The sequence below is a fragment of the Triticum dicoccoides genome, chromosome 5A, assembly GCF_002162155.2.
Source record: "Triticum dicoccoides isolate Atlit2015 ecotype Zavitan chromosome 5A, WEW_v2.0, whole genome shotgun sequence".
Taxonomy (NCBI): Eukaryota; Viridiplantae; Streptophyta; class Magnoliopsida; order Poales; family Poaceae; genus Triticum; species Triticum dicoccoides.
The window spans coordinates 352677676-352702178 of NC_041388.1; the positions used below are offsets into that span (position 1 = coordinate 352677676).

General features: G+C 46.3%; 1 pseudogene; it reads left to right on the top strand.

Moving 5' to 3' along the window:
- Positions 1-2374: 2374 nt before the first annotated feature.
- Positions 2375-6568, top strand: LOC119301475 (annotated as a pseudogene).
- The last annotated feature ends 17935 nt before the right edge of the window (positions 6569-24503 follow it).

Here is a 24503-nt window from a genome sequence, read left to right on the forward strand (position 1 = left end):
ATTTACATGCCTGGACACAAGATATCGTGGGTGAGATGAATACAGAGGAGCTTTTGCAGTTCATCCGACTGTGGGAAGTCTTGGTGCAAATGGAGCTTGTCCCCGACACCGAGGATAGCCCGATCTGGCAATGGGATGCGAGCGGCAAGTACTCGGAAAAATCTGCTTACAAAATGATGTGCGAAGGGGGAGTCCGATTCCAATGTGCCTCGGCTGTCTGGCGTAGTTGGGCCATACTCACCTGCAAACTCTTCATGTGGCTTGCCCTTCAATACAGGGTATGGACATCGAATTGTCGACAGAGACATGGACTACAAGACCACAGCTCGTCTTGCTTCCTATGCGACCAGGAGGAAGACAAGGTGGATCATATCCTCCTGCAATGTGTTTACGCGAGACAAGTGTGGTTTCTGTGCTTTAGGCGGATTGGCATCGACCTAGCATTGCTACCGACCAGGGAAGACACGTTAGGAGACTGGTGGGTGGCTGCCAGAAAACGCATAGACAAGAAATACCGGAGAGGATTCGATACACTCTGCACGTCCGTCTTTTGAAACCTTTGGAAACAGAGGAACGACAGGGTATTTCACAACAACAACATCGTCAATGAGTGAGGGGCGGCCGATCTAATTCATCGAGAGATCACGCTCTTGGCATCGGCAAGAGGAAGAGGAGAGCAATATGGTATAGAGTAGTTGCCTAGTGTGTGGAGTGGTGGGGTGGATGTGCCTGCCGCGTGTGGCGGTGCATATCGTTTGTATTTATTGTGTATAACTCTCTTTCTTCTATAAAGCTAAGGTGCACAATGTGCGTACTCTAAAAAAATATTTTTTTGAAACGGAGGCAAAAAATTTGCCTTATCTCATTAAATAAGAAGAGGAGAACAAAGTCGGTTTGTTAGATGACCACAAAGATTTGCCTCATCTGATGACAATCATTTCGCTAATTTTGAACATGTCTGTTTTTTAATAATTTGACACATTTGTATTTTTAGCATACATAGGGAGGTTTTTTTTTGAAGCTGCATACATAGGGAGTTAGAAATAATGAGGTACACAACTTAAACAAAAAACATTTGTAGGTAAACACGTAAAAATTCGAATTCGTGAACTGTAGTGAACCTCCTAGGTTGCGTAAGCCAAAATGTCGAGTGAACTGTGAACCTCTCGAGTTATCTCAAGTCGCGAACGACACGATGGCGCTGAGCCACCTCCGCCATGCGCCGCTCGCGCTCCGCCTCGCGCTCCCGTCCATCGCCTGCTCCTCTCCCGCCACCCGCCGCCTCTTACTCTTTGCGCCGGCGCGCCCGTGGCGCCTCCTCTCCACCGCCTCGAAGCCGCGCTCGCTCGCCACCGCCGCCGCCGCCGAGGCCGACAACACCAGCGCGGGCACCGACGGCTTCTTCGCCGAGGACAGCACGTCCTGGAAGTCCCTCGGCATCTCCGACCGCGTCGCGTCCGCCTTGCACGGCACTGGGCTCGAGAGACCCTCGCTGGTCCAGGTAACTCTTGCTGCAACTCGCCGCTACTGGTCTCTGCACACTGCGTGCTCGACGAAATGCCTGAGCCCGCGTTGCAATGTTTTCATATACCTTTTCAGCGTCAGCTTTTCATTTGGTAGATCGAACCTCCTATGTGTTTTCATGTACAGTTGCCGTATAGGGATGATTTGGCCCGGTCTCCGTTCATGTTAAGTGATCGAGCAGTCTGAGCTTGTAATATTCTTCAGTCCAATGTTAAATAACCTATCGGTCCACCCCCTGTCTCTTGGAAACACGGAAGTCCTTTCTAGTGCAGAATTCATGTGCGCTGCTAGCTGTTGTGAAGATTTTAGCTTTCTACATCACATGCCTAAACTATATGTGGTGATTAGTTATATATAAGTAGCTGTGGATGCCCCCTACCTGTTCTTGCTCGTGGCGGATGTCCTCCAACAGCAGATCAAGCAGGATGGAGTGATGATGCACCCTCTGGTTGATGGCGCCCCACGGCTTGCCCTTCAGTACGCCGATGATACCCTCATCATCATGCGAACTGAGTTGGGTGTGGTTAGGTGCCTAAAGGACATATTGGACGACTTTGCGGTCGCGACGGGGCTGATCATCAATTTTCACAAGAGCACGGTGGTGCCCATGCATGTTCAGGACAATGACCTACGCGACATGGTTCAGGTGCTGGGCTGCGGCGTTGGGAGCTTTCCTCAAGTCTACCTCGGTCTGCCGCTCTCCAACCGCAAGCTCTCAATGGACGACTTCCTCTCGCTCATCACCGAGCGCTACCTCTCCGGCTGGTGAGCGCAACTGCTCTCCTTCGGAGGGCGCCTTGTCCTGCTCAATGCTGTGCTGGACGCGTTGCCCACCTACGCCATGGCGGCGATGGAGCTCCCTCCGTTGGTTCTCTGTGCAATCAATGCCCTGCGTCGCTCCTTTGGACCGCGTCGGACAAGGCGTCGGGAGCCCAATGCCTGGTGGCCTGGGATAGGATGGTCCGCCCCAAGGAGGAAGGCGGGCTCGGGGTGCGTGCACTGCCAGTCCAAAACCGCTGCCTCCTGATGAAGCTGCTACATCGCCTACACTCACGTCAGGACGCGTCCTGGGCCCGCTGGGTGTGGACTGAGCTCGGACGCTCACTGCTAACCCTGGTGGCGGCGTCCTCTCTCCCAGGCCCTCACTGGTCCTCTCTGGACCAGCTCATGCTGGTGTACAGAGCGATCTTCCGCGTCTCCATCGGCGACGGGTGCACCACCGCGTTCTGGCTGAACTCGTGGCCGCCCGGCGGTGCTCTGTCTGTGCAGATGAGCTCGCTCTTCTCCCACACCACCATGCCCGCGGTTTCCGTCACCCGTCATCGCATTTGGCTCTATGGCGTGTTTGTACCCCGTTTGAACCACGCCGGCGCCCGGGAGCGCGGCGCCCTGCTGCCCATCCTTCAGGAGGTGGGCCTGTCGGTGGCCCCCGACGAGCGGACCCTTTGCCATGGCTGCGCGAAGGACGCACTGCTCTCCTCGGCCGGCGTCTACAGCTCAGTCACCTTGGTGGCGTGCAGGTGCCCTTCGTCGACTTCGTGTGGAAGAACTACGCCCCCAGCCGGGTCCGTTTCTTTGCCTGGCTCCTGGTTCAGGCTCAGATACACACGAGAGACGTGCTCCTGCGGAAGCACATCATCGCATCGGCAGGCGCTGGCTGACCCCTCTGCACTTCGCTCCTCGAGACGGCTGATCCTCTCATCTTCAGCTGCCCCTTTTGCTCGTCGGTTCTGGGAATTTGTAGGTCTGAATCAACGGGATGTTGCCTCCGTCAGGTCACTCCACCTGCTGTCTCCCCCATGCTCGGTGCCAACGCGAACAGGCCCCACCTTTCTGCTACTTTGCTGCTGGCAATTGTGGAAGCGCCACAACGCGGTTGTCTTCCAGGGTGTGCCGCCATCGATCCTCCGTCTGCTGAAACTCTGCAGGGAAGACGCCGTGCTGTGGAGGGTCTGGCTGCCTGTAGCTCTCAAGCCAGCAGCTGATGCCGCCGTAATCGAATCAATTGCTTGTCTTTGCAAAATTACTGACATAGTTCTTCTACAAAATTACCGACAACAATTTAGCTAAATGAAATTGGATTCAGTATTTTCTTGTGCCCCTTCTCCAGTTTGCTTGTCTGGTGCTAATGTACTGTTCTTGCTGGAACTTGTGTGCTAGTAGAGTTCCATATATTATTCTATATTGCTTTAGTTAGAGCATTGTGTTGCGACAAATGAATACTTTCCTAAAATGTCAACTGCTGCAATGCAGGCAGCTTGTATACCACATGTTCTTACATCGAACGATGTAATTGTTGCGGCAGAGACTGGCAGTGGCAAAACACATGGTTACCTGGTTCCACTGATTGAAAAACTGTGCACCAAATCTTCCTCCACAGAAGATGGTCATTCTGAAAACATTGCTGCGAGAACAGATAACATAGTGTTGGTTTTCTGTCCTAATGTCATGCTGTGTGAGCAAGTTGTTTCAATGGCTAATTCATTACTTGATGTATCTGGTGAACCACTTAAGCGTGCTGCTGCAGTTTGTGGGCCAAAGGTATGGTCTGCCTTTCTGTCATATATGATACAGTACTTGATAGCTTGGTAAACTCATCACATCTTCTTGTTTTCCGTATGGATAACATGAGACTACATATGTCACATTCTACAACTGAATGTCTGTTTCAATACTTCATCATTTCTGTAGTGGTATATTCCCCAATTTACACTTTGGGTCTAAGGACTTAACTAAACATGGGTCTTTCGTTATGTTCATATTTCTAAAACACTGTTAGATTAATAAAACATATTCTGGCACAACATCTGCTTATTTTATGGTTTTTGATTTATATTGTATCTTCACAGGGTTGGCCAGCAGTTCGCCCAGATATTCTTGTAGCCACTCCAGCCGCTCTTTTGAATTATCTATTCGATTATGACCCAGAGAGGAGGCGGAGGGAGAAGTTCCTACGCAGTGTAAAATACATCGTAAGTACTCTAGCGGGACTTTTTTGTGTGTGTGCAGACATCTTTGGCATAGCCAGATTAGAAATCTTGTTGTTCCATCCTATCTTTTATTTAATCTTGAGTTGCTGGATATACTTGGCAAGGTTAGGCTAGAATTTTGTGCTTTCCTGCAATTTGGAGAAGAAAGTATTTTGAATGGTTTCAACTCTCTAAGTTAAGCTGTAATTTTCTGTGTATTTTTTTCTTGTTTCTTATCGTTTTCTACATTTGCATTTCTGTTGGCTTTTTTGTCTTATAGCAAGTGTTTGAATTACAGTCTTTGACCTTGAGACAGGGAGTCCTAAAACTAGCTGATTTTGAACAGGTATTTGATGAGGCAGACATGCTACTTTGCGGAAGTTTTGAAAATCAGATCATTCGTCTCATCCACATGCTGCGGTTTGATGAGAAGTTACTTTCAAGGGCGGAAGATTCTGGAAAAGAAGTAGCGCTCGAAGGTTCTGATGAATATCATGAGGATTCGGGTTCTGAGAGTGCTGAAATTAGTGATATTGATGATGAAAATGAAGATGGTCATATTCAAGATGGAGCAGTCAAGGTTGAGAATGCTCATGTAGGAGCACGCAGGGATTGGAGAAGGGTTAGAAAAGTTTATAGGCGCAGCAAGCAATATGTCTTTGTTGCTGCCACTCTCCCTCAGAGTGGAAAAAAAACTGCTGGTGGTGTGCTGAAACGTATGTTTCCTAGTGCTGTGTGGGTTAGTGGTGCTTATCTGCACCGTCACAACCCTAGGTATGCACTATGTCTTACAATAAGCTAATATTCTTCCTCTTGGACAGATTTCTCACTATTGCTGGGTTTGTTAGTCGCAGTTTTTTTCAAAAATCCCATATTTGTTTCTTATTGTCCCTTCCTATTCGCACCTTCAATACATTTGATACACAGTGTACCATATATGCAGACTGGAGAGAAGATGGATAGAGGTTACTACTGATACACAAGTCGATGCTCTTCTGGATGCAGTAAAGTATGGCCTGAAGAGTGAAGTTGACCCAGAACTTGGTCCAAATCGAACTATGGTGTTCACGAACACCGTCGACGCTGCTAATTCAGTCTCTGACATATTGCGGAGAGTTGGTATTCCATGCATTTTGTACCACCGTGAGAGCTCCCTGGAGGAAAGGACAGCCAATTTACAATCTTTCCGGGAGAATGGTGGCGTGCTTGTCTGTACTGATGCTGCCGCTCGTGGGCTTGATGTGCCAAATGTTTCCCATGTTATTCAGGTACGGTTAGACCTCGCCTTTTGAAATGTCTGCATGTCTGGCGCTGCACTGCTGTTGCTTGTCTGTCACAAGTAGCATTGAACTTCCTATCGTATCTACTTGTGGTGTCAGCACAATACTTCAAAATCTGTACACATGATGGCGCAAAAAGTCATGCATTATGCACACCTGCTATATATGTGGAATACTAGTATTCTTAGAAAAATGTTTATAGTTATTACTACTATGATGAAGTCTAAACCCTACGTTAAGATACTCACGCTCCTTTGCATCATCTCATCAGAAGTTCTTTTTAACGCTTCTACCTATACCTGCAGGCCGAGTTTGCTGCTTGCGCTGTGGACTTTTTGCACAGGGTGGGTCGCACAGCTAGAGCTGGCCAATCTGGAATAGTGACTAGCCTATATACAGATGCAAACTGTGATCTCGTGAGAGCAGTTCGTCAAGCGGAGGAGCTGGCCCAGCCAGTGGTAAGACTCTTCTCTGTTCTACTCATCATCATGTCATGCAGTGTTACTTCATGTTGTACAGAAATTCTTACAGAAAATAACCTTTTTTCTTGGTATAATCAGGAGAGGGCGTTCAGTAGAAAAAGAAGTTTCCGCAACAAGTTGAAGAAACAAGCTCGACTGCGTGAACCTGCAACGTTGCTGTCTTGATTTATGACTTTTGTCGCCTTTGATGTGTAGAAACAAGGAGTTACTCACAGTCTTGTGTTTTTCTAGTGGCCTAGTTCTGCCATTTCATTTTGTACTGTTATAAGATTCAGAGACATGTTCAAAGAATGAAATCATGTATGTTTCTTCAGTTGCAGTTGTTCAAGTGTAATTTTCTTTTCTCAATCTGACCACACATGCTTAAGAGCATCCCCAACAGCCGCCCAACGCGCGGCGCGATTGCTAAAAATCAGAATACAACGCCGGGTGAGCTAGCTTTTGCGCGCGCGGTGCGCTAGCTTCAGCGGCCGCCGCAAAATAAAAGCGCGCCCGAGCCGCTCCAGCAGGCACGCTATATTTCATCTTTTTTTAACTACAATTTGATACACATTTGGCTTCGATAGTACAAATGTGAGATAGTTCCGTCACATAGCCTGCTCCTATGATATAAAATAGTGCATAGATAGTTCATAGCTTTATCCTATGATAGATAGATAAAACGAAAAACTACTACTACCCGTCATTCTCCGACTTGGACTCTGCCTTGGTGATGTCCTCCTCCGACGTCTGAGCGTAGGCGTCAAGGAACTGCTCGTCGTTGGAGTCCCAGGACGACGCATCTCCTAGCGCGATGTTGAATTTAGCGCCCGCCTTCTGTGTTCGCTTGTCCTCGCGATAGGCTGCTCGCTCCTCCCTCCTTTCCTCCCTCTCCGCCCTCCTCTCGGCGAAGAACTGTTGCTCGTTGATGACGTCTTGCGGGAAGCGTTGGCGCCACATCGTCATGGCTTCCTCGTCCATCTCAGCCAGGCTGAGACGGCGCTCCCGCCTCCGGTTCTCGCGATGATAAGCCGCGGGGGAGGCGCCAACTCTTGCGCCCGCTCCCGCGTTGCCACGTCCGGGGAGTTCATGTCCCAACGGGACCGCCGGAGGCGTCACGCCGCGGCGTCGTACGCGCGGGCGCCCTCCTGGGCAGTGTCGAAGGTTCCGAGGCCAAGGCGCACGTCGCCGGATCGAATCTCGGCGGAGTAGGTGCCGGACGGACGCACGCGGACGCCGCGGTAGCCCGAAGCTCCCCGGCGGCACGGCGGCATGGTGGCGTGGTGGCGGCGTGTCGGCGGCGAGGAGAGAAAGCGGTAGAGGGAGCAACGAGAGAGCGGCAGAGGGCGCTGCAATTTTATAGGCGCGCTGGACGCGGTGCGCCAAATCTAGCGCGAGAGCTCCCGCCTTTTCCCACGCTTGCTAGCTTCCCGCCTCTGCTGGAGCGCGCAAAAACGTCTTGCGCGCGCTAAAATGCCCTAAGAGTTGAGTATCTTTTCCGTGTAAGTGTTAAAAAAACATTTTACATTATGAGACGGAGGAAGTATCATATTATGATGTAAGAGATGAGCAAAATTGTATGTAAAACAGATTGTACATTGTTTGCCACCATCCAGCCGTGTTGAGAACAATCAGCCTTGTAGTAGCTGACAGATAAGCTTGCTGAGAACTATTTCAACATGCTTGGTAAAGATAATATGTAAAAACGTGTATATATGTAAAAAGATCGGAAGGATGACCTGTCGCTCTCGATAAAGGATGACACATACACTCGATAAAGGATGACACATACACTTTCTACAGTCACGCCGTCACTAACTTCAAAGTTAGTGTTATGTCATCCTCTTATACCCCACAAACGCGTCCAGTAGGTAGACTCGGTGCATACGGTCCGGCTCTACAAACCCAGACCAACCGTTCTGAAATCCCATGCGGCAGGTGCACGGGTTCACCGTGCCACCTTTCCCGCATGCAGTTACAGGGTTGTTTCCTGTATATGGCTAAATTTTGTGGTCCGCACACATACCGCGACCCCATCCGTTCCCCTCATCTCTCACGCCTCTCGAGACCTAGATTAGGGCGCCGCCGCCGCAACCCCAACCGGAGATGCTCCCTCGGCGGAGGGTTTTGACGCGCACGGGCGTGTCCCGCCGGCTTCTGCGTCGCGTGTGGCCCGAACACCGGCCATCCTGCGGAATCTCCCTGGCTTCTACGACGCCTGTGGACGGAGGAGGGGGAGGCCCTGAGCGCCGGTCATCCTTGCGAATATCTCCATGGCAGAGATGGTGCAATGGTAGCTGACTTCTATGGTCGGCCTCTTTCGACGTGTGACGGCAAACTGGTCTGGTGAGTTGATCTGACTGATGGGAAGTACGGTGCATCGCAGCCCTGCTCCGGTGACTGTTCTCCATAGACTCCAGGCTGGCAGTATAGTTCTTGTAGATCTGCCCGAGGAGCGTCCCGCTATGGCGTTGACCGCCACAGATCTGAAGGTACCGGTGGGCAGGGGCGGAGCTTCGTTGCGGCTGAACCGGGCCATGACCCGCCCAGGAATCTCGTGATTATTTTTTATACCTATCCTTTGCTTCGTAGCCTACTCGGCCTAGTTACGATCGATCCAAGTCTCGAGGTTTGGCACGCCACTAGGAGCAGCAACTGCCAGCCGGCTATGCCGCCACCAGCAACTCGCGCAGCTCAGATCTCGCGTCGGAGAGCCAGCGCCCATCCCCCTTCCAGGCTCCCAAGTCCCATCTTCGGCCCTTCCCCGCGGAGATCGCACAACCTCCTCGCCGCTAAATACACGCTTCCTGCTGCTTGCTCCACGGCTCTGCCTGCCTTCTCGCGACCTCGCCATGGCGCCATCCTCCCTTCGGCCCTTCCTTCCAGGCTCCGGCCTCCACACCGGCCAGTTCTGGCCCTGGCCGTCGGGATGCTGCCGCTGTGTCGCCCAGATCATGCCTCCGACCCTTGCCTCCTCTGACCACTGCAAAATACACTGCGCTAGCAACCAACTAGATTTGCCGGTGCGCTGTTGAGTGCCGACGCTTAGTAGAGCTCACTCAGCTCTATGCAAGGTTTTTCAGTTGCGACTTGGCGAGTCGCCGCGAGCCCTGCGGCTTGGCGATTAGTCGACAAAAGTCGCTGTATAGTCACCATAAGTCGCTGTATAGTCGCGAGTCGCCCTGATTTTTGGAAAATGACTTGGCGATTAGTCGGCGACTATACAGCGACTAAAAAACCATGGCTCTATGTTCACCTCCTGATGCCGCTGCCGCTGGGTAGTTTCTAAATATCTCCAGAGCAGCATGCTTTTGTTATGAATTGAGCAACATTAATGCATTTTATTATCAATTCATATGTAGAAATACACGATAAAGATATATTTTTCCTTTGTTCCTAATGCATAATATTTTTTGATAAGTGCATTTTAGTGTATGGAGATCATTGAAACGAGGCATAATAAGGTAGAAGATGAGTCTCTTAGTAGTAACTTGTTTGCTAACCCATCCCAACCGAGTTCTCTAGCTGGTGATGCTGCCTGGATCTACTCGATTTGCTAACGGTTTAGGGTGGTCTTGCCTGATGATAATCCAGAGTAAGCGCAGATACCTGATGTAGTATGGCGACCTCAGCTTGCATGATTTAGTTTGGATCAGGCGAAGCTCTATTGATTTGTGTGCTGTGGTAGCACCAGTAAGGTTATTGCCTGAGGAGATTGATTGCGATAAAATAGCACAAGGTTTAGATATGTGAAGGGTTGCAGTTGAGAGTATCGTATGGCAATATGGTGTCTTCAACATATTGGTGTCTTATCTAGATGAACTAGCAGAATTAACTATGTAATTGAGTGGGTAGTAGAATAATTATAAACATTTAGTTGTATTTGGTACAAGTCTACGCTTTTATGGTATTTTAAAAATATTTTGCAATTTATGATATACAATTCAAATGTTTGTCATTGAAACTTTAGTATACTTCTCAAAATCATGAATTTAACATGTTGACTTTTTACTGTTTCAAAATATAGTACATACATATCTTTTCTTAAGTCAAACTTTGCAATGTTTGGCCAAGTTTATAGCGAAAAATACCAGCATCAACAATACAAAATAAATATAATATGAAAATATTTTTCACATTGTATATCATGAATTTAACATGTTGACATTGTAGATGTAGATATTTTTCTCTGCAAACTTGGTCAAATTTGCAAAGCTTGACATTTGAATTTTTTTTCTTTATGTTCTATATTTTGAAACATAAGGCTTGTAGCATTAACAATGGAACTGTGTTGCTATTGTTGCCACCACTAAGGGGCTGAGAATGATATTTTGCTTCGAGGAGTCTGGACAAACCGTGGATGATGAATGATTTTATGGATAAGTGAAGTTACTTGTAGAGAATTACATTGTTTTTACAAGATAAATTGAAATGTTTGTGTGTAAAGGTAACTAACATAATTAACCATGTAATTGGGTGTTCATTGTATCATCATCATCATTATTAAAATTTCTAATGTTTCTCATTCTTATTTAAGCTCTTTTTTTGTTATATGCATACGATTCTACAACATTACAAAATAAGCTTTTGGAGATCATGCTATACAATTCTAATATTTGTAAGTAAAAAATTAGTATAAATTGATGGCCTGACCTTGATTATTTCTTACTCTCGTAACTAGTAGAAACATAACTAGAACTATCCACATAATTGTGTTGCTATTTTAAAATTATCTTTGAAAATACAGTGTTTGTTATTAAAAAAAATTGTCGGACATGTTTCACGTATCTATCCTTCTTCATAGTTGCAAAATGCAATTGGAGTTGGTATAATTGATAGTTAAGTCATGTTGGTGTTACATGCTATTATTGTGTGTCATTTCGAAATAAACTTTTGTACTTCTTATCTCTTAATAATTTAAGATTTTGGGTACCTATTTATTCTCTATTAATAAATATGTAGGTTTTCTGTTATCTTACTTCATGTGTTTTCTCTGGGTTGATGATATTTGTTTTTTTTATTTTGTCCTTCATTACGGTATTGTGTTTTCTCTTCTCACAAAATGGAAGTGTTGCCATCGTACTATGCTCCATATATTTGTGGTTTGTGTTATATATGTGATTTTGTACTCATTACATAAAAAAATAAAAATTCAGGAGAGCTGGTTGTAGTTTTGAGTACTTGGGAATTATATTTCCACCTTTTCAGGTATTGACACCAATACCATCTCCTTGCTGTTAACCAATCAAATTAGGTCTGCATTTGGCTAGATACTATGTATAGTTGTATATGTTATACTACCTCCATGTTCAACTCCTAGATATAGTTGGGTACGTTATACATCTCTACACATGGTTAATCTTAATCCCTAGAGGTGGGGATAGGTGCTTTAAAATAATTACAGTGGACACGGCACACGGCTAACAAATGTTGGTATGTCACTACTAGATATAGAATTTTGTCATTAGTAACAATTTTTTTTCAGATTTTTTTTCGTTTTTTTCTTAATCTCAGGTCATTATGTCTTAATCTCGAGTCAAATCGCATTCTGTGGTCAAACTTCCCGAAAGGTCACCCATCCTCACAGTACTCCAGCCCAAGCACGCTTAACTTCAAAGTTCTATCCAACCCCAGCAACAGCTCACTTCACAGGCACTTGTTGATATATCTAACATATCAATCCTATTATACCTTGTTGATGTCTAGGACTTTGTTCATGTTCATGACTATGATGAAATTTTGAAAAATATTTCAAACTTTCCGGTCATATTACGTATCATTTTTTGAATTTTTTTTTAAAAATTCAAAACCTTTTTTTTTTGAATTTTTTTGCCTCTAGATCTTGAAAGCCTCGTAACTTTTTTTGTGTTAGGTTTTTGGGGATTTTGAAAATGTTTAACGGGGTGCACGGGTCCACCGTGCCACCTTTCCCGAATGCAGTTACAGGGTTGTTTCCCGTATATGGCTAAATTTTGTGGTCCGCACACATACCGCGACCCTGTCCGTTCCCCTCATCTCTCATCTCTCACGCCTCTCGAGACCTAGACTAGGGCGCCGCCGCCGCAACCCCAACTGGAGATGCTCCCTCGGCGGAGGGTTTTGACGGGCACGGGCGTGTCCGCCGGCTTCTGCGCTGCGTGTGGCCCGAACACCGGCCATCCTGCGGAATCTCCCTGGCTTCTGCGACGCCTGTGGACGGAGGAGGGGGAGGCCCTGAGCGCCGGTCATCCTTGCGAATATCTCCATGGCAGAGACGGTGCAATGGTAGCTAAATTCTATGGTCGGCCTCTTTCGACGTGTGATGGCAAACTGGTCTGGTGAGTTGATCCGACTGATGGGAAGTACGGTGCATCGCAGCCCTGCTCTGGTGACTGTTCTCCGTAGACTCCAGGCCGACAGTATAGTTCTTGTAGATCTGCCCGAGGAGCGTCCCGCTATGGCGTTGACCGCCACAGATCTGAAGGTACCGGTGGGCAGGGGCGGAGCTTCGTTGCGGCTGAACCGGGCCATGGCCCGCCCAGGAATCTCGTGATTATTTTTTATACCTATCCTTTGCTTCGTAGCCTACTCGGCCTAGTTACGATCGATCCAAGTCTCAAGGTTTGGCACGCCACTAGGAGCAGAAACTGCCAGCCGGCTACACCGCCACCAGCAACTCGCGCAGCTCAGATCTCGCGTCGGAGAGCCAGCGCCCATCCCCCTTCAAGGCTCCCAAGTCCCATCTTCGGCCCTTCCCCGCGGAGATCGCACAGCCTCCTCGCCGCTAAATACACGCTTCTTGCTGCCTGCTCCATGGCTCTGCCTGCCTTCTCGCGACCTCGCCATGGCGCCATCCTCCCTTCGGCCCTTCCTTCTAGGCTCCGGCCTCCACACCGGCCAGTTCTGGCCCTGGCCGTCGGGATGCTGCCGCTGTGTCGCCCAGATCATTACTCCGACCCTTGCCTCCTCTGACCACTGCAAAATACACTGCGCTAGCAACCAACTAGATTTGCGGGTGCGCTATTGAGTGCCGACGCTTAGTAGAGCTCACTCAGCTCTATGCAAGGTTTTTCAGTTGCGACTTGGCGAGTCGCCGCGAGCCCTGCGGCTTGGCGATTAGTCGACGAAATTCGCTGTATAGTCACCATAAGTCGCTGTATAGTCGCGAGTCGCCTTGATTTTTGGAAAACGACTTGGCGATTAGTCGGCGACTATACAGCGACAAAAAAACCATGGCTCTATGTTCACCTCCTGATGCCGCTGCCGCTGGGCAGTTTCTAAATATCTCCAGAGCAGCATGCTTTTGTTATGAATTGAGCAACATCAATGCATTTTATTATCAATTCATATGTAGAAATACACGATAAAGATATATTTTTCCTTTGTTCCTAATGCATAACATTTTTTGATAAGTGCATTTTAGTGTATGGAGATCATTGAAACGAGGCATAATAAGGTAGAACATGAGTCTCTTAGTAGTAACTTGTTTGCTAATCCATCCCAACCGAGTTCTCTAGCTGGTGATGCTGCCTGGATCTACTCGATTTGCTAACGGTTTAGGGTGGTCTTGCCTGATGATAATCCAGAGTAAGCGCAGATACCCGATGCAGTATGGCGACCTCAGCTTGCATGATTTAGTTTGGATCAGGCGAAGCTCTATTGATTTGTGTGTTGTGGTAGCACCAGTAAAGCTGTTGCCTGAGGAGATTGATTGCGATAAAATAGCACAAGGTTTAGATATGTGAAGGGTTGCAGTTGAGAGTATCGTATGGCAATATGGTGTCTTCAACATATTGGTGTCTTATCTAGATGAACTAGCAGAATTAACTATGTAATTGAGTGGGTAGTAGAATAATTATAAACATTTAGTTGTATTTGGTACAAGTCTACGCTTTTATGGTATTTTAAAAATGTTTTGCAATTTATGATATACAATTCAAATGTTTGTCATTGAAACTTTAGTATACTTCTCAAAATCATGAATTTAACATGTTGACTTTTTACTGTTTCAAAATATAGTACATACATATCTTTTCTTAAGTCAAACTTTGCAATGTTTGGCCAAGTTTATAGCGAAAAATACCAGCATCAACAATACAAAATAAATATAATATGAAATATTTTTCACATTGTATATCATGAATTTAACATGTTGACATTGTAGATGTAGATATTTTTCTCTGCAAACTTGGTCAAATTTGCAAAGCTTGACATTTGAATTTTTTTTCTTTATGTTCTATATTTTGAAACATAAGGCTTGTAGCATTAACAATGGAACTGTGTTGCTATTGTTGCCACCACTAAGGGGCTGAGAATGATATTTTGCTTCGAGGAGTCTGGACAAACCGTGGATGATGAATGATTTTATGGATAAGTGAAGTTACTTGTAGAGAATTACATTGTTTTTACAAGATAAATTGAAATGTTTGTGTGTAAAGGTAACTAACATAATTAACCATGTAATTGGGTGTTCATTGTATCATCATCATCATTATTAAAATTTCTAATGTTTCTCATTCTTATTTAAGCTCTTTTTTTGTTATATGCATACGATTCTACAACATTACAAAATAAGCTTTTGGAGATCATGCTATACAATTCTAATATTTGTAAGTAAAAAAATAGTATAAATTGATGGCCTGACCTTGATTATTTCTTACTCTCGTAACTAGTAGAAACATAACTAGAACTATCCACATAATTGTGTTGCTATTTTAAAATTATCTTTGAAAATACAGTGTTTGTTATTAAAAAAAATTGTCGGACATGTTTCACGTTTCTATCCTTCTTCATAGTTGCAAAATGCAATTGGAGTTGGTATAATTGATAGTTAAGTCGTGTTGGTGTTACATGCCTATTATTGTGTGTCATTTCGAAATAAACTTTTGTACTTCTTATCTCTTAATAATTTAAGATTTTGGGTACCTATTTATTCTCTATTAATAAATATGTAGGTTTTCTGTTATCTTACTTCATGTGTTTTCTCTGGGTTGATGATATTTGTTTTTTTATTTTGTCCTTCATTACGGTATTGTGTTTTCTCTTCTCACAAAATGGAAGTGTTGCCATCGTACTATGCTCCATATATTTGTGGTTTGTGTTATATATGTGATTTTGTACTCATTACATAAAAAAATAAAAATTCAGGAGAGCTGGTTGTAGTTTTGAGTACTTCGGAATTATATTTCCACCTTTTCAGGTATTGACACCAATACCATCTCCTTGCTGTTAACTAATCAAATTAGGTCTGCATTTGGCTAGATACTATGTATAGTTGTATATGTTATACTACCTCCATGTTCAACTCCTAGATATAGTTGGGTACGTTATACATCTCTACACATGGTTAATCTTAATCCCTAGAGGTGGGGATAGGTGCTTTAAAATAATTACAGTGGACATGGCACACGGCTAACAAATATTGGTGTGTCACTACTAGAAAAAGGGCTGCTAGTGGCGCACCTATTTTCGCTACTAATGGCGCACTACTGGTGCGCCACTAGCATCACGCCATTAGAGTTTTTTTCTAATGGCGCACCTGTGGTGCGCCATTAGTATTTGGTATGTCATTAGTAACAATTTTTTTTCAAATTTTATTTTTAGATTTTTTTTAATTTTTTTTAAAAATTTTCATTTTTTTTTCGTTTTTTTCTTAATCTCAAGTCATTATGTCTTAATCTCGGGTCAATATGCTTAATCTCAGGTCAAATCGCACTCCGTGGTCAAACTTTGCAAAAGGTCACCCATCCTCGCACTACTCCAGCCCAAGCACGCTTAACTTCAGAGTTCTATCCAACCCTAGCAACAGCTCACTTCACATGCACTTGTTGATATATCTAGCATATCAATCCTATTATACCTTGTTGATGTCTAGGACTTTGTTCATGTTCATGACTATGATGAAATTTTGAAAAATATTTCAAACTTCCCGGTCAAATTAAAAAAAAAATTCAGAACCTTTTTTTTGAATTTCAAAACCTTTTTTTTGAATTTTTTTGCCTCTAGAACTTGAAAGCCCCGTAACTTTTTTTGTGTTAGGTTTTTGGGGATTTTGAAAATGTTTAATGGGGTGCACGGGTCCACCGTGCCACCTTTCCCGCATGCAATTACAGGGTTGTTTCCTGTATATGGCTAAATTTTGTGGTCCGCACACATACCGCGACCCCGTCCGTTCCCCTCATCTCTCATCTCTCACGCCTCTTGAGACCTAGACTAGGGCGCCGCCGCCGCAACCCCAACCGGAGATGCTCCCTCGGTGGAGGGTTTTGACGCGCACGGGCATGTCCCGCCGGCTTCTGCGCCGCGTGTGGCCCGAACACCGGCCATCATGCGGAATCTCCCTGGCTTCTGCGACGCCTGTGGACGGAGGAGGGGGAGGCCCTGAGCGCCGGTCATCCTTGCGAATATCTCCATGGCAGAGACGGTGCAATGGTAGCTGACTTCTATGGTCAGCCTCTTTCGACGTGCACCCTTGATGCGACTATATCTCCCACGTGTCGAGGCACGACTTAGAGGCATAATCGCATTGAAGGCATATGTCGCAAGTTAGGCAATCTTCACAACATCCCATGTAATATGAATAATAAAGGGGAGATAACATAGTTGGCTTTCACTCGCCACATCAATCAAGTACATAAATAACATTACATCATCCAAACACTCATGGCCCGACTACGGCGCCAAAATAAAAGAGAACCCAACATGCGACAACGGTCCCGTTCACCCCCAACTGGGCACCACTACTGATCATCGGGAAAGGAAACATAGTAACGTTGAGAGTCTTCGTCGAACTCCCACTTGAGCTCAAACGCGTCTCCTGGAGCGGAATCATCAGGCCCTGCATCTGGTGTAATAGTAATCTGTGAGCCACAGGGACTCAGCAATCTCGCACCCTAGCGATCAAGACTATTTAAGCTTATAGGTAAGGCAAGGTAAAATATGAGTGGAGCTGCAGCAAGTGTCTAGCAAGTATGGAGGTAAAGCGCGGGCGAGAAACTAGAGAACAACCTGCGCAAACATTACTCCAACACCGTGTCCACTTCCCGGACTCCGCCGAGAAGAGGCCATCACGGTAACACACTCAGTTGATTCATTTTAATTAACTTAAGGTTCAAGTTATCTACAGCCGGACATTAACAAATTCCCATCTGCCCATAACCGTGGGCACGGCTTTCTAAAGTTCAAATCCCTGCAGGGGAGTCCCAACTTAGCCCATGACAAGCTCTCACGGTCAACGAAGGAATAGACCTCCTCCCAAGACATTCCAATCAAACTCGGTATCTCGGTAATTCAAGACACTTCGACAGGTTAAAACAAGACCAGCAACACCGCCCTAATGTGCCGACAAATCCCGATAGGAGCTGTACATATCTCGTTCTCAGGGCACACTCAGATGAGCCAGACGTCGGGTAGGCCAGCCCAGAGTTGCCCTTGGTAGCCCCGGACATCGCTCGGTGGGACCAACACTCAGAGGAGCACTGGCCCGGGGGGTTAAAATAATGATGACCCTTGAGTCTGCAGAACCCAAGGGAAAGAAAAAGGTTAGGTGGCAAATGGTAAAACCAAGGTTGGGCATTGCTGGAAAAGCTTTAAACAAGGCGAACTATCAAGGGGTTCCCATTATAACCCAACCGCGTAAGGAACGCAAAATCCGGGAACATAACACCGATATGACGGAAACTAGGGCGGCAAGAGTGGAACAAAACACTAGGCGAGAGGCCGAGCCTTCCACCCTTTACCAAGTATATAGATGCATTAAGATAACATAGCAATATAATGATATCCCAACAAGTAAAATAAATGTCCCAACAAGGAACGGCCTTCAATATTCACCTGCAACTAGCAACGCTATAAGAGGGGCTGAGCAAAGCGGTAACATAGCCAATCAACGGTTTGCTAGGACAAGGTGGGTTAGAGGTTTGACATGGCAATATGAGAGGCTTGAAAACAAGTGGTAGGCATCGTAGCAATGGCATAGTAAAAGGGCGAGCAAACTAGCATAACAAAGATAGTAGTGATTTCGAGGGTATGATCATCTTGCCTGCACAGTTGTCAGAGTTGACTGGATCCTTGAAAGCAAACTCAACGGGCTCCTCGTTAGCAAACTCGTCTCCCGGCTCTACCCAAACAAGACAAACAAGCAACAAGGATACAATCAACCACGTGCAAACTCAAACAACGCAATGCAAAGATGGTATGCTAAGCGGGATGCGATGCGGGATGCATATGCAAGATGTGACAAGAAATGCATGAACCTGGCCTCAACTTTGGAATCCAAGTGTGCCACTAGAAAGATGAGATGAAATCGCTTGAAAACGATATAAAGAACGCCGAAATCGGAGTTACGGTTTGAAAATGGCAAGCGATTCAAAAATGACACCGGTCTGCGATTTACAGCAAGTAGCCATCTAAATGCAATGAGATGAACATGCTACAGCACCCAAACATGACAACAAAATACATGGCAGGGATGCACACAAGATGCTTAACAAAAGTCTAGCACTGAGCTACGACCAATTCATCCATTAACAGGTTCAAACAAGCATGGCAAAAATGCATATGGCAAACAGATTTCAGACTCAGTGAAATTAACACTTTTTTGGAATTTCAGATCAGGTAGCCCTCTTCGGAGCAACAAAACTACATGGTACAGGTTCTAAACATGGCAAAGTAAAACATGGCATGGAGCTACTCAAAGAACTTAACAAAAGTCCCTTAGTGACCTTGAGCCAAAAGGGATCAGAAAATACAATTGCAAGCATGTGAACATAGCAAAAACATAATCAGTTTTCAGACTTAGTGAAAAACTGACACATGCTGAAATATAACTCAAGTAGGCATGTTTACGAGTTCGATGCACTCACTACGGTGCAAATCATGGCAAGACAAGTATACACCCATCAAGAAGGTACAAAATGCAAGCTAGACATGGCAAGAACAATAGCATAGCATGCACGGATCAACTACAACATCATCGGCAAAATTACAAACAAGTTGACAATCTGCCCAGATTCACAAAGTAGCAAAAGTAGAGCTCGATTGACTCAAGCTAGGGTGCTCCATAATTGCAAAAAAGTCATGGATGGATAGAGCACTACAATATTAACAAAACATCCTTACTGATCATCCTCAAAAGAGGCCCGGATCAATAGGAAACAACATGAACATATGGCATCATGAGATAAACAGCTCAAGGACTTGGTGGAAATGCTAAGTCCTTGAAAACAGAATTAGCAAGTGCACCATTTTGCAAGCTTGCACAAGTCACCACACACATCACAAAAATACATGGGTTGCACCTCTAGAAAGATGACAAAACTCTTAACAAAACACATGTAGAGCATCAGGGCATATCATGCACACATTAATCATGGCAAAAATGACATAAAGCTAAATGGAGTAGCAGATCTGACAATTATCTCAAGTAGCCCTCTTCTAACAGCATTTCGGGCATCAAAACAAACTCAAATGAAAATGATGCAATGGAATGAAATGATGTACTCTCTGAGGTGAACATTTTGATATGCTATATGCATGAATCGGAGCTACGGATGCAAAGTTACGGGGCTACGAACATGAGAACTTGAACTGAAAATATCAGGGACTTAGAAGAAAAAAACAACCCTCAGATCTAGGGTTTGACCGGCGCGCGAACCGAGGTGGGATCCGAGCTCGCTGGAGATGCCCTGTTCGCCGAAGTTTGCCGGAGGGCTGGTCGGCGACGAGGGAGAGGAGGCCGGCCGGAGAGGAGGCGGCGGTGCCGAGCACGGAGGCCGGGGCGGCCGCGGGCGGCGCGAGCGGCGACCGGCCGGCGAGCTCGGGCGGCGGCTTGCGGTGGCGGCGGTGGCCAGACCGCGGGAAGAAGGCGGCGGGGTTGGCGAGAGGAGGCGCGGCGCCGGGCGGCGATGGCGTGCGGCGGCGCCGGCCGCCGGAGTCGAGGGAGGCGGCGGCGCCCGGCGCAAGGAGGCGGCGCGGGCGGCTGGGCCGCGGGGGCTCTCCCCGGGCCGAGCGGGCCGGCGCGGGAGCGGGTGGCGGCTCGCCACGTGTCGGGCGAGGAGTGGCTGGCGGCGGCGGCGAGATTTGTCCGGCGCAGGGCGGACAAAGTCCGGTGCGGCGCGGTGGATTTTTAGGGTTTGGACGGGGGAGGATCCGGATTTTTCGAGAGGGGTCTATTTATAGACATAGAGGGAGCTAGGAGAGTCCAAATAAGGTGCGGTTTTCGGCCACGCGATCATGATCGAACGATCTAGATGATGGAGAAGACTTAGGTGGGTTTTGGGCCAAATTGGAGGGGTGTTGGGCTGCAACACACACGAGGCTTTTTGGGTCCCTCGGTTAACCGTTGGAGTATCAAACGAAGTCCAAATGATACGAAACTTGACAGGCGGTCTATCGATAGTAAACCAAGGCCGCTTGGCAAGTCTCGGTCCAATCCAGAAATGTTTAATCCCCACACATGAAAGAAAGGTAGAAATGACCACCGGAGGAGAACGAAGCGCCGGAATGCAAAACGGACAACGGGGAAAATGCTCGAATGCATGAGACGAACACGTATGCAAATGCAATGCACATGATGACATGATATGAGATGCATGACAACGACAACAACACATGGAGACAAAACCCGAACCCGAGGAAATAAATATAACTTAACCCCGGAAACGGCAAGAGTTGGAGTACAAATTGGGAAAGTTACATCCGGGGTGTTACAACACTCCACTACGAAAGGATCTTGTCCCGAGATCTAGGACTGAAAGAATGCCGGGTACTCAGAACGGAGGTGATCCTCGCGTTCCCAGGTAGCTTCACGGTCGGAATGGTGTGACCACCTGACTTTGAGAAATTTGATTGACTTGTTGCGAGTCTTGCGTTTAGTCTCTTCAAGAATAGCAACTGGGTGCTCACGATAAGAGAGATCTTCTTGGAGCTCAATGTCCTCGAAGTTGACGGTGCGGTCAGGAGTCTTGAAGCACTTTCGAAGCTGAGAGACATGGAACACGTCATGAACATTTGCAAATTTTGAAGGAAACTCGAGTTGATAAGAGAGGTCGCCTCTCTTGCTGACAATCTTGAAAGGTCCCACGTATCTAGGCGCAAGCTTCCCTTTGATACCAAAGCGACGAGTACCTTTCATAGGAGAGACACGGAGGTAAACATGATCTCCGATCTCGAAAGCCAAATCGCGGTGCTTACTATCATAGTAGCTCTTCTGGCGGGATTGGGCTGCTTTGAGGTTATCACGAATGACTTTGCACATTTCTTCTGCCTCTGTGATTAAGTCATTACCCAAAAGCTGACGTTCACCAGTTTCAGACCAGTTGAGAGGGGTACGACACTTCCCGCCATACAGAATTTCAAATGGGGCCTTGCCCGTACTTGCTTGAAAACCGTTGTTGTAGGAGAATTCAGCATAAGGAAGGCAATCCTCCCACTTCATGCCGAAGGAGATCACACAAGCCCTGAGCATATCTTCAAGAATCTGGTTGACACGCTCGACTTGACCGCTAGTTTGAGGATGGAAAGCTATGCTGAAATGGATGTTCGTGCCCATGGCCTTCTGAAAAGAATCCCAAAACTTCAAGGTAAAGATGCTACCACGGTCTGAAGAGATCACTTGTGGAATACCGTGCAGAGAGACAATACGAGAGGTATAGAGTTCCGCCAATTGAGCTGCAGTGATCGACTCTTTGATAGGTAGAAAGTGAGCCACTTTGGTGAGTTTGTCGATGACAACGAATATAGCATCATTGCCACGCTTGGACTTTGGAAACCCAGTCACGAAGTCCATTTCAATGTGGTCAAACTTCCATTCTGGAATGGCAAGAGGTTGGAGGAGACCTGCTAGCCTTTGGTGTTCTGCCTTCACTCTTCTGCAGACATCACATTCATTCACAAATTGAGCAATCTCACGCTTCATTCGAGTCCACCAATAAGCTTGCTTGAGGTCCTGATACATCTTCGTGCTCCCAGGGTGGATGGAGAGGAGAGAATTGTGAGCCTCGTTCATGATCACTTTACAGAGGTCACCTTTAGGTACAACAATACGATCCTCGAAGAAGAGAGTATCCTTGTCATCAAGGCGGTAGCACTTGTACTTGGGCTGACTCTTGGCAATCCCAAACTTCACCTTTTTCACCATAGTATCAAGAAGCTGGGCTTGGCGAATCTGGTCTTCCAAGGTAGGAGAGACTTGAAGGTTGGCGAGGAATCCTTGAGGAACAACTTGCAGGTTAAGTTTGCGGAAAGCTTCACAAAGTTCGGGTTGATAAGGCTTGAGAATCAGACTGTTGCAGTAAGCTTTCCTGCTCAATGCGTCAGCAATCACATTGGCCTTGCCTGGAGTATACTCGATACTCGGATTATACTCTTGAATCATTTCGACCCATCGAGTTTGTCTGAGGTTGAGATTAGGCTGAGTGAAGATGTACTTCAGACTCTTGTGATCAGTGAAAATGTCCACTTTTCTTCCCAATAGAAGATGTCTCCAAGTGAAAAGAGCATGCACAACTGCCGCCAACTCGAGATCATGAGTGGGGTAGTTCTTCTCATTAGGCTTCAACTGGCGAGATGTATAAGCAACAACTTTATTCTCTTGCATCAATACTGCGCCAAGACCTTGGAGAGAGGCATCACAAAAGACCTCGTACGGCTTGGATTCATCAGGCGGAGTGAGAACTGGAGCAGTGATCAATTTCTCTTTTAAAGTGTTGAAAGCAATGTCACACTCCGGAGACCAAACGTACTTGACGTGCTTCTGGAGAAGATTTGAGAGAGGTTTCGCGATCTTAGAAAAGTTTTCAACGAATCTTCGACAATAGCTTGCGAGACCAAGGAAGCTATGGAGTTGCTTCACGTTCTGAGGAGGTTCCCAATTCACAATTGCAGACACCTTCTCAGGATTCACGGCAATGCCCTTGGCAGAGATGATATGACCAAGATAAAGAACCTCATCGAGCCAAAATTCACACTTGGAGAACTTGGCGTAGAACTTGTGTTCTCTGAGCTTATCAAGAACCAAACGCAAGTGCTTGGCATGATCTTGCTTGTTCTTGGAGAAAACCAGAATGTCGTCGAGATAGACCAAAACAAAGTCATTGGTGTAGGCGTTGAAGATGAAGTTCATCATGCGAGAGAACGTCAGAGGAGCGTTGACGAGACCAAAAGACATGACAGTGTATTCATATGAACCAAAGCTTGTCCTGAAAGCCGTCTTGGGAATATCTTGCTCACGGATTCGAATCTGATGATAACCCATACGGAGATCAAGCTTGGAGAATACTTGGGCACCTTTGAGTTGTTCGAACAGCTCATTGATGTTGGGAAGTGGATATTTGTTCTTGATGGTCTTCTTGTTCACTGGACGGTAATCAACACAAAGTCGGTCCGTTCCATCCTTCTTCTTCACAAAAAGAACACCACAACCCCACGGAGAAGAACTAGGCCGGAAGAGACCCATTTTCTCTTGAATATTGAGTTGCTTCTTCAGCTCCTTCAACTCTTCAGGTCCGAGCTTGTAAGGACGTTTGCACACAGGTTCCGTGCCAGGCTCAAGATCAATAACGAATTCAACTGGCCGGTGCGGAGGCATTCCTGGAAGCTCTTCTGGAAAGACGTCTTGATATTCGCAAACAACTGGAATTTGAGAGATAGCATCCAGTTCACCCTTCTCATTGAGAGAAAACAGACGGATGGTATCATCACGAGCGGCAAAGACAATTACATCCTCAGACGAATGAGTCAATTGAATCTGCCTGGCTGCACAATCAAGCTGAGCCTTGTGCTTAGAAAGCCAATCCATTCCGAGAATAAGATCAATATCTGAGTTACCAAGCACCATAGGAGAAGAAAGAAACTTGTAATCGCCCAATGTGATAGAAACATCTGGGGCAATAGTGCTTGCATTCATGAATTTACCCGGAGAAACAACAGATAACTATCTAGGCAAATCTTGCAAAGGCAACTCATGCTTAGAAACAAATGGTCTCGAGATGAAACAAAGCGATGCACCCGTGTCAAAAACAACTTTTGCAGGAATATCATTAACAGGAAGGTTACCCATGATCACATCTGGTGAGTCCTCTGCCTGAGCTGTATTCATCAAGTTGACCTTGGCGGACTTGGGGTTATGCTTGACCACAGCTATACTTGCCGATCTCACAGGAGGAGGAGGAGGAAGATGCCTCTGGTTGAAACACTTGTTGGCATAGTGACCCTTCTGTTGGCACTTGTTGCACGTGACCTCTGAAAGCGGACGGTGATACGGAGCACTCGATCTTGGAGTTTGAGACGAA